Source organism: Castanea sativa, chromosome 9 (assembly GCF_040712315.1).
Source record: "Castanea sativa cultivar Marrone di Chiusa Pesio chromosome 9, ASM4071231v1".
Classification (NCBI taxonomy): Eukaryota; Viridiplantae; Streptophyta; class Magnoliopsida; order Fagales; family Fagaceae; genus Castanea; species Castanea sativa.
The window spans coordinates 35,860,087-35,876,886 of NC_134021.1; the positions used below are offsets into that span (position 1 = coordinate 35,860,087).

The window sequence follows — 16,800 nt, forward strand, 5'->3', positions numbered from 1 at the left end:
ATTTCATAATTTTTTACAGCGTTCACGTGTTATTAGATTATAGTAATTATTAATACAAATTGAAGGTTTGTGAAATCACAGTTGCTTTATAGGGTTTGATATTGCCAATGAACCACCTAAGAGATTTTCCTTGGAGCAATGGATCACACTAGCTAACGAAGTTCGAGTAATTGTTTTTATTGCAGGTTTTGGTTTTTCAGTCATGTATTTTCTAGTGATTGACCTCCCCTTTTTTATGTATGGGCTTAATATTGGATTTTTTTTCCCTCGTAAATGAGCATTTATATTATTCTGAATTTGGTCCCCATGTGGACTATACCTCATGCATCATATTTTCATTACGAAATTTATTGATGAACCATTTCAGTGTAGTTTGTTTACACAATTAATGAGATAACAGTAAAATATGTTGAGGTCGTGCTTTGCGTAACAAAAAATAATAATAATAATAATAAAAATAGAGAGACACTTGGCACGACCTCATGCACTCCTGCATTAAGTCTAAGGGGTTTTTTTTATTTTTTATTATTATTATGAAATATTGATTCTTTTGCTTTCGCGCTACAAGAATGGAGTATATGAATGTTAATATTATAGAAGTCTTATGATGCTATTTACTCTCATTTCTTCATCGTGTTGTTCAATTGGTCCATGCATCGCACGGGTTAGTGACCAGTAATAGTCATAATAACTACAACAGGGTAACTCACATGATAACTTTAAATTCCCACTGAACCTCAAAGAGCAAAAACAGTATCAGTCCAAAAAAAAAAAAGAATAACTTGATCCGCCAGCTACTTTTGCACCAAGTCTAAATCTATCAAACTGCTTCACGTGAATAATCTCTACATGTTGTGAATATATACGCAAAATTTCTCACAGTACCCTCATCAGCCCGTTACTATTGCCCCGATTCTAGTCTTATCAAACCAAATCACATGAATACAATTCAAATGACTAATGCGGCCAAATTTTCCATTGCTATGCGACAGCTTCTTATAGTTTCACCATGCTCATTGAGATAGAAACACATTCACGTGATTCATTACACATGCTTCTGCACTACACTACATGGACCTATCGCTGTTGCACCAAGACCAGTCACTTCAACCACATCAGACACACCACACATGCCAACAAACGTTATGGTTGAGTCGAGTCTTTTTCTCAATTATGTGTGTACTGTTCGACACCCGATCACTATTTCGCCCCTGTCCAGCCAGATCAAGCATAAGTCCTACTATCGGTCTCACGTTATACTATTGTTACCTAGTACACTTCACTGCATCAACTTGGAATGGCTACACCAAGTCTAGTCATATCAAGTGAACAGCCTACATGAACCAATTACTATTATGCAGTTCAGCTTACTCCTTACCAATTATGAACTGCTACACCCAGTCTAGTCATATCAATCAAACAAGCTAACTCATGTACCAATTACTATTAACTGGACAACTTGCACATGGCTGACACTACCCCATCACACAGTTGCCCATGCAATCCTTCTATATATAGTCGTGTAAGCATCGCATCTAGATACAGCTTAGTCAAATTCACCTTTTGAAATGCCAATGCACAACTGGCTCCTTCCCTATTTTCCTGATAACTACAGAAGGGAGAGAGACAACAATGAGAGGGAATATTATGCAGGACTACAGTGAGAATGGGAGTACCGCATGAACGAGTCCAACTCTTTACATAATGATCTCCTTCTACTCGGGGCACCTTTGGTGGACCGAGTCTCGCTGACAATGCCAAGGGAAAACATGGAGCAATGTAGGTGGCCGTGGCCAAAATCCGAAAGGAGAACAACCTGATGTTCTTTCATAGGTGCATGTATCACTTGCTACAGCTTGCAGAAGAGCAGGCTGCTGCAACCAATAGGCAACTTACCCCAGCAGAAGGTAATAATGTCCTCAGCTATGAGGACTACCTGTCAGAATGAATATCTATGTGCTACATCGCCTAGTTAGGTTCTATGTGGGGTGCGTACTATCTCTAAAATTACGTTATCAATGTTGGTAATGCCATTTGGTCGATATGTAGGTCATGCATATTGATGGCATCCTATGTAGAAAAATTTAGTTATTATGTGTTATGCATCTAATAAATTGCTTACCTCTTTGCTATAAGTAGTCATTCAAGATTATGCATAAAACGTGCATATTTGTGCAAACGATGATGAGGTTTACATTGTCCGCTTAACATAAACACTGTTCCCCACACAGTATGAATACAACAACAGTGAAACACATGCATCTAACACATAATTAAGGATAATAGTTATACATCAAAGTGCGGGTGGACCACAACACGATTACTTTTCATCTTACATCTCCACGTTCGACTAATAAATGGGTGCTGCAAGAGGTGATTGCATGTATTGTGCATGCTCATACAACTTACACTCCATTGATTCTTGAATCTCCACTTGGGTCCAATATCGATTGAGACGTAACTTCATTCGATTATCTTCTTCTCTTATGCGGCACAATACTCTACGAAGTTCATCAATAGTGTCTCTTGGCCTTTGCGATGTGAGTTGTCGAGGCACTGGCAGCTTATAACCGACCATCTCATCATAAAACATCTCCTGTTCACGGAGTAACTAGTCTCACTCCGGTCTGATGGTATTGTGGACCTATGCCTTATTTCGCAGGTTAGGATTGATTGGATAGCTGAATTCATCTTCTGATACCTAGCAACGACCCATCCCGGTGAACACATCGTATGGCCTGTAGCGATAAGGGTCACCCATTGACGTTGACTACAATAACATCTAAACATCGAGTTAACAATGTGCATCAACTGTTAATAAATAATGTATAGCTGTATAACATGGTATACGACTAAGACATTTATAAATTGATGTAGTTTTACATGCTAGATCTATCATGTGGCCCGTAACATAAATAAAAGAATAATCATACAATAATGCATAATGCATGGCACTGTGTGAATCAAAGATGAGGATCTGGTCAAGCACACTGCAACTATGCAAATATAATTGACTTATACTACTATACACATGTGGAAATACACTGTAACAATGTGAGCATGGGTACTCCCGTTCATGTACTGTTTTTCCAGCTTGTATTGACATGACAAGCCCTAATACTCATATATAAAATTTTTAATGATATTTGGACCATAAGATGAGCTTATAAATGCACCACAATACTGAATGAATTATTTCTATCCTACTAACTTCTTTGACTAACTAAGCTATGAGTTGCAACACCTCAAGCTCAAAACGTACGGTGCGAAACAAGTTTGGATCTACTTCAACAAATGCATCATCACAAGTTCCAGTAGAGTAACAACTACAAACATACACAGACCACTATGGAGGAAAATGGTTTGGAAAGAAAAGAGATTTCATTGATATTCCAATATACACGTACGAGAGTTTAGGAAGCATCGGACACATCATAGTCGGCAGACCTGCACAACTGAGTATAGATACCACCACAACAGAGTTCACCGTAGCAGAACAACCATGGTCAGAAGAGCTATACGAGAAGAGGTGTGAGTTGGAGGTGTATTGTCAATAGCATGGGTTACAAGTTCCTAAGGCACGGTCAGTCAAGTTACCTAGAGATGAACCTACCAATATACTTGCTCGTCTTAAACGAGAGAATAATCAAGTGCAAAGGTGACTAGACCGTTTTCATGCAGTCCAAAAGGTTAGGAAACATCTATTAGGGAATGCACAAAAGTGAGCTATCAAGTCTATTAATGAAATTACAGCTTTAAATGATGATAAGGATATTTCAGAATTCTCAGATTTAAGCAATGAAGATTTCCAAAAATTCCTACGTACGAAGATTAGACGTTGTTGTTAATATTTAGACATTCTGTGTAAGATGTAGTGTTGTTGTCAATATCTAACAATGATGATTATGTACGTTCAACTAATGTATGGAATGCATTAATGCATGATATGTGAGTCCCACCACCTATGGACTCATATTAACAAATAATAGATAAGGAGACCAGATACAATTTCGTCTATAGTAACCACTTTTATTGCTTTTGCATTGTTGATTTGTTAATAAAAGCCTTCTAGAGTTATCAACATGACCATAAATGCTACTTATCATATTCTTATAATTATGTGTTATCCTTCATTTCACTAACCATCTTATAACAATCTAAGAAAAATAAGGTATATAGTTGATTACTTCTTGCTATGCTAAAGGTTCTCATTCTCTTGTGATTAAAATTTGCTACAACAAACAACCAAAATCACACCAATGTACTCACATAACACTCATTCAACCAAAAAAAGAAAAAAGAAAATCAGTACAATATCAAATGAAAATACCATTGCAATAAAATTCTGGTATGGGTTTTTTTACCTGAGGTGATAGAAATTTTAGTTCAGTTCGGAAGTAGCTGTGGATCTATGGAGCAACAGTGGAATTTCGTTTAGACTGAAAGTGGAGCAATAGTGAAATTCAGTTCAGACTGAAAGCAAGATAGTCTAAATAGGAGTAGATGTAATGGTATAACACAAACATAACTCGATTTTAGAGATATCGATTTTCCTTTATAACTCAATACTTTTATAGTTGGGTATATAACTCGATTTTACAGTAATCGAGTTATATATGGATGCAAATTGCCAGCGTGGCAAAAAACTCGTACAAACTTGATTATAATATTATTGAGTTTTACGTAGAACTCGATTATCGTAATGTCGAGTTTTAAAAATAGGGGAATTTTCCTATATAGTTTGAGAAATGGGGCAAAATGCTGGAAAGTTTTGTAGAAAGGGTTAAAACCCCATTTTGCCTAGGAAAAAGGTTAACAAGAGAAAGGTCCAATAGTTGGTTTAAAAATTACCACCAACTTGTAGAATCTACTATATAAGATTGAAACTACAAGGAATATACCCAATTCCAAAGTAGCTACCTATAGTAAAACTTATTAAGAGCACAACACCAACTCGTTTGATCGATCTACTATAACACATGGATCTCTTTAGTGCACGAATCTTTACTGCAATCCTTTGTTTCTTCTTCTTCTTTGAGCCAAGTTGGGCATCCATCCTTGCTATGGCATCCTTACCAATAGCTGATTTGGTTTTGAAGTGGGAAGGAACATACTGGAGGATTTTGGGTACAACTACAGAATAAATGAGCTTCTCATGAAAAGAGGGATTATTGTAGAGCTCAATCATTAAAAAGACAATGACAAAGGGGAGGTCAATGGAGAGATCCTTAAGAATGGCATACAAGAACTGTACACATGACTCCAGGATGATGTACTAGTACACTAGATAAATTTTATAGTACATGATCAAGTTCAAAAGGTGTGTCTCATCATTGGTGCCTATGTGAAGCAAATAACCCTAGGAGGAGTTTGTACCACAAAAAGTGATCAGATGCCAAAGCGTTAGTGAGTAGAGTGGAGTGGTGATGCATGAAAATATTGGGTGCATCATAGTCTCTCAATGTTGGCATTCTAAGTTCCAATATTGTGGTTCATAAACTCAAGCTCTCATAGTGTGTATGGAAAATCACTATAAGGATGAATTTAGATGTCTGCTTCATTTATATTGATTATAGAGAAAATGCTAGCTACATTTACACCATAATATGACTATTCAAGTTTTAATTGGTGCTCAATGTAATCACTTGTAAACCCAATATTCACTTAGCAATTACAACAATGGGACTCTGCACACATCCATTCAATACACACTCATACAATCCAAGATCCAATCAAATTCACACAATTTTGAGTATCACAGTCTCTCCCACTTAAATTTTTTACGACATTCTCATGATATGTTATAGTGCACCTGAGCCATATTGTGCTACTAGATTGGCTATTATACCATTAGTTGCACCTTAAGGAAACACATCAGCACTGTGTCCTAAAATGTCTAGTTTAGTCACAATTGAAGTTCCAACTAATCACTTATATACTTAGGATCCACTTAGTAAACACCTGATATAGGAATTAGCATAATCCAATCTGATCAAATTGACACAATTTAGGGTATTGCAATGATGTTGGTACTATCCAATGTCACTACAAAAAAAAAGTTCTATAGCCGCGTTTTTAAAACGTGGCTATAGGTCAAAAAAACGTGGCTATAGGACAATTTGGTCTATAGTTGCATTTTTTTAGGCCACATTTTTACCCATGGCCTAAAATGCGTGACTATAAGCTTGAGGGGTCTATGGCCACATTTTTATAGCCGTGGCTATAGTCCAGGACCAATGGCCATGTTTTTATAAACGTGGCTATAGGAAATACTCTAGCCACGGTTTGAAAACCGCAGCTATAGGGGCAATCTATAGCTGCGTTTAAAACGTGGCTATAGTATTTTTTTTTTTTTAAATAGAAAAAATTAATGTATAGTTATTTCTAATACGTATTAGAAATAACTATACATTAATTTTGTCTTTTTTTTTTAAAAAAAAAAAAAACTACAGTAATTTTCATTTTTCAAATTTTTTTTATTTATCATTTAATATCAGCTAGTAGATTCAACATTAAACCATCAAATTACGCAATTGCATGAATACGCAATTGACTATCCAAAATAATATATATTTCATTCTAAAAAAAAAGAATAATATATTTAGTAAAAAAAAATTAAAATTAAAATTTTTCCCCAAATTTACGTTTCTTTTCTGTTTAAGAGTTTCTTAAGGAACAACCCTTCAAGTCATGTGAAGATAAAATCAAAAGGAAAAAGTCCAAACGTACACATCAAAATCACATAAAAATATAATAATAATAACAAAATAATTAATAATAAAATTCCCAACAATTTTTCAGTAAAATATTTTTCCAGCCAAAGTCTCCAAAACCGTATTAGAACATGCTTCAAAAACAAGATAATTTGCTAATCCCACGTCAAACAAAGTCAACATCTCATATATTACGTCTATGATCATGTTATTCAATCAAATTTCTATATTTCTATAAAAAAAAAAGTCAAATAATCACAATTAAAGAAAAAGAAAAAGAAAACCAAAAACTCACCGTATTGGCCTTGAAAACTCTGATAGCTTCAACCCAGTGGACGAAAATCATACCGGACCGGAACATGATTTTCAGATCAAAAAGAAAGAAAAATTTTCAGATCCAATATCTCTCTCCCCTCTTTTAGTAACACATTAACTTACGGTCTCTCATTATACTGCTGTTGCTGCCAGAAAATCACCGCCACGTTGCCGGAGTCCCATTTCACTGATCTCCTTCTCCTCCCACTTCTTCATCTTCTACGTTAAATTACCCAAAACCTCTTTTTTGGCTTTTGTTTTGTTTTCGTTTAGCTTTTTAATTTCTCTTATTTTGTCCTTTTTGTTTATGTGCTTGACAGCTTTACCCAACTTCAACCCCTTTATTATTAATTTATTTGAATAAAATAATTATATTTTTTTTTTATTGTTTTACGTGTCTAACATCTAATACGTTTGAATTCAAGTTTGAATACATCTCCCTTTATTATTAATTTATTTGAATAAAATAATTATATATTTTTTTTATTGTTTTACGTGTCAACATCCAGTAGTGGATGTTAAGTTTGAATTCATCTTCACGTGACTAGTCACGTAAAGATGAATTCAAACTTAACTGAAATTTTTTAAAAACTTAGCCTATAGCCGCGTTTTCTAAACACGGCTTTAGGTCTCCCTTTTAAAAATATTTATATTGGCTAAACCTATAGCCACGTTCATAAACGTGGCTATAGACTTAACTTATAGCCGCGTTTTTAAAACGCAGCTAGAAGTCCTCTTTTAAAAAATATATATTTGGCGGGACCTATAGCCACATTTTTTGAATGCGGCTATAGACCTATAGCCACATTTTTAACACGCAGCTATAGGTCCTCCTTTAAAAATATATATATATATATTTGGTTGGACCTATTGCCACATTTATGAATGCGGCTGAAACCGCTTATAAACGTAGCTACAAACTTAATCTATAGCCGCGGTTTAAAAACGCAGCTATAGGTTAAGTCTATATCCGCATTTTGTAAAAACGCGGCTTTAGATTAGCTATAGCCACGCTTTTGTAAACGCGGTTATAGACCCGCGTGTTTTGTAGTGTGTGACCATAAAAGGAATATAATTTTTTTTTATATATAAATTTAAAAAAGGTTACCAACACGTGTGATCTAGTTACCGTCATATTTGACATTGTTACTATCAAATGTTATGATGGGACTATCCAATATAATTATATAAGGAATTTAAAAAATATAGGGTAAATTACAAAATTAGTCCCTATCCTTCATATTATATCTCAATTTGGTCCGTAACCTTTCAATTGTGTCAATTTGGTCTCTAACCTTTTAGTACTATGCTAATTTGGTCCCTGTTGTTTAGTACTGATGAAAATTGCTAACGTGTGTAATGGATTGATTAAATTATTATTTCCATGCCATGTAGGTGGACACCTGGAATGCCATGTCATATTACATTTTTTTATAAAATGTGAGTGGCTGATGTGGTTCTTGCACGTCAGTGTCTATTTGGGATCAAATTATAGATTTCCAAATAAATCATGATTTTAATTTCATGGGTTTTGCTTATTTTGGTTTATTAATTTATACAAATTTATTTTTGTGGCTTTCTGATGATGTAACTTTGCTATTTAATAAAATTAAATTGAAGTTTGATTTTGTATTGACAGGTTCTTCTGGGAGATTTGGTGTTTATACATGGTCCTAGGATGAAGAAAGTTGGTAGGACTTCAATAATAGATTAAAAAAAAAAAACTGGATCTTTGAGAACTTTGTTACTTTCCAGTTTCCGCCGCAAATGTATTTTCTATGTTTTCTCTGCCAGTCCCATTCCTGAAATATGCAAAACACAAAATAAGCACATGAACGAGTAATCCCACAACAAATCCCAACATCCAAAACAAGCAAAACCCAAGAAATTAAACCATGAAATTAAAGTCTCTGATCCATTTTAGTTCAGCTAAGACAGAGAGAGATCGCAAGAGAGAGATCATGAGATAGAGAGAGCAAAAACTGACCGGAACAGAGCTAGACCTCGCCGTCAGACCTTGTCATTGCTCCTCGCCGCCGAAACCTCATAGCCTCACCCTTTCTTTCTGGAGCAAGTGCTAGCTGCTCCTCAGATTTTAGGGATTTTAATCCCAAATAGAGACACCCACGTGCAAACGTGAGTCAGTGAATTAGCCCTTTTTTTTATGTAATATTATGTGGCATTCCAGGTGTCCACCTACATGGCATGAAAATAATAATTTAATTAGTCCGTTAGACACATCAGCAATTTTCATTTAACACTTAACAACAACGACTAAATTGGCATAATACTAAAAGGTTAAGGATCAAATTGACACAATTGAAAGGTTAGAGACTAAATTGAGATATGATGTAAAGGATAAGGACTAACTTTGTAATTTACCCAATAATATATTACATTAACAACAAATAAGATGTAATTAGTGTCATATCATGTTTTTTTTTAAATCCAATATGACTATATAAGGAATTTATCTTAATAATAATAAGGAAATAAATATTTATGCATCAAAATTTTTGTTTTGGTGGAAGGTTAAATGAATAATTTCATTAAAACTTATTGCTTAGTTGGAAGGCTCAAATAAATAGTGTACTGGACATCTTTTAGTGTGAAGATTTTTAGCGAGCATGCTAGTTTACATACTGGCTATGTCCATGTTGGAAAACCATAAATATTCATTAAAATCTTTTCTTAAATGGTAGATTAAATGAATTGTATATATTTCTCAATATCACTTGATTAAATCTTTTGGGTTGTACTTCCTCAAAAAAAAAAAAAAAATCTTTTGGGTTGTAAAAATAAAATGATTAGCGCTCTTCCCCGGCCATTACATTGTAATATTCAATATGACAGTAAGGGTCCGTTTGGATAGAGCTTATTGCTGAAAACTGAAAACTGAAAACTGAAAACGCTGTAGCAAAATAATTTTTAAATGTGTAAATAGTACCGTCGGACCCATTTTTAATAAAAAAATTCTGTAAAGTGAAGTTTGTGGGTCCCATGAACAGTACACGGGACCCACAAATGTGCTGAAAGTCAGCAAAATGCGGCTACTATTCATGCACAGTAACATGAACAGTAGCCTTGTCCCCCTGACCCGTGCTGCTGCAGCAGAAGAAGAAGAAAAAAAAAAAAACAAAAACAAAAAACTCAGACGCAGACGCAAAAGAAGTTGTATCCAAACTCAGCTTAAATGTAATATCGGATTAATTATTGGAGGCTTCATTAAAAAACCAAAAAGAAAAACTAAAAAAAAAGTGTGGGTGGACCTGAAACCTACATTATTCGGATCATAAAGCTCCAATTTCATGTTCAAAATTTCAAAGTGATCAATTACCCCACCTCACCAGCTTTGGTTTATTTTCCTGTCTCATTGTGTGGTTAAGCGTACCTGCTATCTTGTCAGCCATATTTAGCCACAAACCTTGGTATAACTTCTTCTTTTTTTCTTTTTTTTTATGAACCTAAACTTGGTATAACCTTTTCCACGTATCGTTACTATTTTTTTTTTTTTGATGAACACGTATCTTCACCATTTATTATTAAGACACAGACACTTTATTATATTATATATACTAATTAAAAACTCCACAATTATCTACAGCTTTAAAACCATATATAGCGCTTGTACTTCATTCATTTCTTATCAATTGAATTCTTTTCTGTTTGTCTCTTCCAAACGCAATGGAGTTCTTTTCTGTCCAAACTTTCATCTTCTTCTTTCTTCTTTCTCTGTATCTCTACTTTCACTTCAACTCTTCCAAGAAAAAACCCATTAAAAAATCAGGCTTCAAAATCTACCCTATCGTTGGAACTTTGCCTGAATTCTTGATGAATAGGCACCGTTTCCTTGACTGGACGACAGAAACTCTAAGCAATTGCCCCACAAACACTGCTGTATTTAGGCGTCCAGGCAAGGTCCGTGGCATCATCACAGCCAATCCATCCAACGTTGAACACATGCTCAAGACCAACTTCGAAAACTACCCAAAAGGCAATCGTTTCATAACCCTTCTTGAAGACTTTCTTGGCCGTGGAATCTTCAACTCTGATGGTGAACTCTGGAAGCTCCAAAGAAAAACAGCTAGCTACGAATTCAACACCAAATCTCTCCGCAACTTTGTCATGGAAAATGTCACCGTTGAGATCAATACAAGACTAGTTCCTATTTTAACAAAAGCCTCGGAAACACAACAAGTCTTGGACTTACAAGATATTTTGGAACGATTTGCGTTTGACAATATATGTAAATTGGCTTTCAACGTCGATTAAAGTTGTCTCAGTGTTGATAAAACAACCACTAGTGCTGCTGAGTTCATGCGGGCTTTTGAGGATGCTACTATGCTTAGCTCTGGGAGGTTCTTGTATGCCATACCATTTCTTGGAAAAGTCAAAAAGTTTCTCAACGTTGGATCTGAGCGAAGGCTAAAAGAATCAATCAAAATCGTCCACAAATTTGCAGACAGTATTATAAGGTCAAGAATGGATCAAAACGTTGATAGAGAAGAAGACTTATTGTCACGCTTTATCTCAAACAAAGAAAATTCACCAGAATTTCTCAGAGATATTGTCATAAGCCTTATTCTAGCAGGACGTGACACAACCTCTTCTGCTTTGACCTGGTTCTTTTGGCTCTTATCATCTAATCCAAACGTGGAACAAAACATATTAAAGGAGCTTGAAACAATCCGGGTTCGTAACAGAAAATACATAGGCGAAACATATAGTTTTGACGAGCTCCGTGACATGCATTATCTACATGCAGCAATCTCAGAAGCACTAAGACTTTACCCACCCGTACCAATCGATACCAAAGCGTGTTTAAAAGATGATATATTGCCAGACGGTACTTTTGTTGCGAAGGATTGGTTTGTGTCTTACAATACTTATGGTATGGGGAGGATGGAAAGCATTTGGGGGAAGGATTGTTATGAGTTTTTGCCTGAAAGATGGATTGAGGATGGAGTGTGTAAGCAAGAAACCCCGTTTCGGTTTCCAGTATTTCATGCTGGGCCGAGAATGTGTCTTGGGAAAGATTTGGCGTATATTCAGATGAAGTCCATTGCTGCGTCAGTGATAGAGAGGTTTGGGATGGAGGTGCAGAGTAGGGTCAAGGTTCCTGAGCACTTGTTGTCTTTAACGTTGAGGATGAAAGGTGGGCTACCCGTGAAGGTGAGGCAAAGATGTGTTGATGAGAATAAGTGATCTGCAATCATATAATATTCTACTTGTAGTGGAGAAGGATATTTGGGGGAAGTGATCTTCTCTTTTTTTTTATTTTTTTTATTTTTTTTTTTTTTTTTGAGAAGGATATTTTTTCACCTTTGTATACTAAAGTGGTACTGGAATTTTTGTATAGACTTATCTCTATTGCAAAAATGAAAAGAAAAAAAAAAATCTGTCATTGGATGGTTTCAGTTAGCTCATTCATTAATAAAGTTTTTTGTGTTACCCAATATTTAAGGGTCAATAATGTTAGAAGAAGACTGGTGGTATTTTCCTATTAGAAAAAGAGACTAATAAATTGGTGGTATTTTTTATTTAAAGTCAAATCTCTTCTACCTGAAGAATAAATTGGTGTTTTTTAGTCTAATAATATGGAGCAAAAATCTTTTCTGAATTTCATGAATGCGTAATTGTAATATTTTAATTAGTACCACTATCATGTTATACTATAAAATAAATAAATGACTGTGATAGTGTTAGTTTTCTAAAATAGTTTACTAACATATATACCTTAAAGGCATATGTTAGTAAAACCATTGTATAATTTTATCTCAATTGAATTTTTAAATTTTGATATTTTAAAAAGGGTTATACTAACGGATGTTATTAAGATAATAAAAAATAGTTATGCTAACAATTTATTTTAAAAAAGTTTTAACACTACTTTTATATAAAATAAAAAAAGCTATCAAAATATTTTTTTTCTTTTTTCATAAATTTTTTTAAAAATAAATTATTGATTTTTATTCTAAAAACATGCTATAATATTTTAAAATTTTTCCTTCTAAAAGTAATTATTCCCCTGTATCAGCCCCAGCCTTGGATAGACGTGGGGAAGGGGAACTCCTGGGGACGCAGTCAAATTGTCACTCATTTTCTTTGATGCCGGCCCCTCAAAATTAAACTACGTGGAAATTTGTGCGATGATCCCATCTCTATCCCCAAGGGAGATAGAATATTTGCCCATGCGCACCCTGTCTGTACGTACTACGGACTCAATTGAGATTGAGACAACTCTACATGATTAAATAAATTTTTAAGGGGCACAAAAGAATCCAAGACCACCAAATCATGTTTGTAAAATTTAATTGGAAAGCTAATGTACTGTATTTAAATAATTGTGCCTAAATGTTCTTTGATATTTGTGATATATGAAAATTTTAAGATTTCAGAACGTAAAAAAAAAAAAACAAACAAAAAAAAAATCAAATTGGGTGAATTAGTAAATAAAAAATCATATATTCCTATTTTTTAGTGTATTAATTAGGTTAGTGAGGTATATTCACAAGAGATTATTGAGAAAGATTTTCTCCAGTATTATAAAAAGGAGAAGATTTGAAGACTAAATTTTAATGCCAAAATCTTCCTACTTTCTCAATGGAGGTGTTGTGAGGGAAAGAAATTCATATTAGAGGTCTATTTGGATATTTTTTATTGTTGAAAACTAAAAATACTATAGCAAATTTTTTTTCAAATGTGTGAATAGTGTCGTGTGACCTAGCTTTAAAGGTTTTTTTTTTAAAAAAATAGTTTGTAGATTCTGTAAACAGTGTACTGGACATTTTAGAAAAACTGCATTGCTGGAAACTGCAAAATGCCCTTCCCAAACGGAGGCTAGATGTAATATGCAGAAACATGTTATTTGCTAAGCTTTTGGTTTAGTGATTTAATTATGAATTTGACTGCCTTGTGTTGTTCTTAAGGTGTCATAGTTATTACCTACTTCGCCTTCACACACACACGTACACACACAAAAAAGGTGTCATGGTTATGAAATTTTGTACACCGTTTTTTATTTATTTATTTTTTATATGAATGTAGTACATTTTATAGGCGATCTTGAGAAACGAAATTCTCAAAAATACATTGTATTTCTTCTATCCAAGCACTAAAATCTCAAAGACCTTTGGCATGTTGAGCTAGTCCATGCACATCCTTGTGTTACAATCTTGTGGAATAAAAGAGAATTGATACCTTTTGAACTACTGAGTTTGAAGTAAAGATCCCGAAATTTTATTAGATATGCTTAGTGGAGGAGTGATCATGCTTAACAGAGTTAACCGTGAATCTCCCTAAAAAATCGCATTCCTAATTCCCATCTCCCAAGTAAACCTCATTCCTTCTTCCATAGTCTTTCATCAAATCCAAATGTAGAACAAAACATATTGAACGAGCTTGAAACAACCCGGGTTTGTAATAAAAATTAAAGAAAATAAATAATAAAAAAAGAGGCGAAACATATAGTTTTGATGAGCTCCGTGACGTGCATTGTCTACATACAACAATCTTAAAAGCATTAAGACTTTTACCCATCTGTACCGGTGAATACCAGAGCATTTTTTTTTTTTTAATAGAATAAACAGCAGAATTTTATTCAAAGAAAAGAACAAGTCTATACAATAGCAAGGCAGCATCTTAGACCAACAATGCTAAAACTATAACAGCTAAAGAGCATTCTCTTCCCCTAACAAAAAACACACTGTCTATATATAAATTTACATCACAGATTGCCTAAACAATAGCAAGACTATCTTACAAGTGCTCCGATGCTGGTCCATACGAGAGCATCTTTAAACAATGATATATTGCCAGACTGCACTTTTGTTCGGAAGGGTTGGTTTGTGGCGTCAAGGGCTTCGGGGGGTTCAATGAACCCCCTGACTTGATAAAATCTTTTATATGTATAACATATTATTTTATTAGTTTAGTTTACCTTTTAAAATATCTTTGCACACTCTGACATAGATCAATTCAACCCAAAACTAAACAACATAAATAAGTTCATCCTAAAACCAACCAATAACATAAATCACAGATCTCTCTCCCTCTCATGAATCTCTTATCTCTATCGAACTATTGGTAACTCCAACTATAAGAGTAAATAGTGAGTGTTTGTAACTGTAAGTTGTAAGTATATCTCTTTAATTATAAATTTATATATTATTTGTGTGATTGTGTGCATTATTTATTTATTAATAATGTTTTTTGTATGAATGTGTGCGTATGTAGTATAAATATAATATAATTTAATAATTAGAAAATATATAGAGTTCATTATGTGTGTGTATTGTTATCATGTTATAATAATATTTTGTTATAAAGTTAGTGAATAAAAAAATAGTAAAGTTAGTAATTCTTTAAATATTTGATTGATTAAGTAGACACATAGTGTATTATCTATATATGTATGGATTGGTGTGGCTCTTTAGGTTAGTAATTAATACAATGCACATGGGTTGAGTTTTTTCATTCAATTTAAAATATTTTTATAAAAATAATGACAAACATATAATGACAATTGCAAAAAAATAAAAAATGTTATACAAACTATGGTGGTGTTTTCCCAATGACCTTGGGCTCGTTGGGCTTGAACCCTAATTAATTTGTATTCTGTACTGGGTTTAGCCGATAGTAGGAGATCCCAGGAGGGGTTTTACTAATGGTAGACAATATAGAATAGTATTATGGTGACTACTTGTTAGGAATGTGTCTAGCCGAGGGGGATGATAGATAGCTGAGGTGCCCCTTTGGGAGTCCGAGCTGGGTCACCTTACCCCAGAATGATGTTCTAGGCTCTCACTTTTCTCTCGTGTATTTCTCCCCCAAATTATGTTCCAAAAATCCCTTTTTTCTTTCCCCTTCCCTTTACTTTTATACCCTTGCTTTAATGGGCCTGTCATGATAAGGGAATATCCTTCACGTATATGGGTCCCTCCACTCATGGAGTTTGGGTGGCTTCCTTAGTCTAGGTCACTGTTCTAACAGGTCTAACCGTATATCAAGAGTGCGACCATAGCTCTACTATTGGAATGATTTTCTAGTAACTTGTCCCTGACGCTAAATCTTGTGTTTGATGGGGGAATTCCCCCAAGGCACTACCTTCTCTCCTCGGGGATAGTGGGGTTTGTTCAAATAATTTGGTCATGGACACGCAGTTCTGTGTTGTAGCTTGGTGTTTGTCAAGATTAGGCCAAACCTAAGCTTAATGATGCTCGGCTTAGGCTCAGTGTGGGCTAAACTTTTGCCCTCCTACCCAAACTTTATAAAATAAAATGGTTACACTTACCCACATTGACAATAGATAGTAGAATCCCATGATAATGTCAACATATGAAAACTTGTAGAAGGAAATAGTAAAATTTCATGTATTTGCATGATATATATATATATATATATATATATATATATATATATATATATATATATATATATGTATGTATTTGTTGATAACTCAATATATATAAGTTTTTTTATTAATTTTTTTAAATTTAAGTTTTTTCATGACCCCCTAAAAAGAAATCCTAAAACCGCCATTGTGTGGCCTACCGTAATTTCTTATATAAAGTGGGATTTTCATATACAATTGAAAGTTCACTTAGTGTGTAAAACATTAGTGAATGTTTAGACCCCCAATTTCAAATTACCAACACAAGCTTATATTCAAACAATGTATGTGCAGAATAATAAATATAAGCTATACCCAAACAAGTAAACTACTCTAAGCCATAATCAAAACACAACACAGCAGTAATTAAAGGCAAAGAGT

The 16,800-nt window shown here is 34.2% G+C and overlaps 1 pseudogene; it reads left to right on the forward strand.

Annotated features, from left to right (window-relative positions):
* The first annotated feature begins 10,666 nt into the window (after positions 1 to 10,666).
* LOC142610061 (cytochrome P450 CYP94D108-like) lies at positions 10,667 to 12,477 on the forward strand (annotated as a pseudogene).
* The last annotated feature ends 4,323 nt before the right edge of the window (positions 12,478 to 16,800 follow it).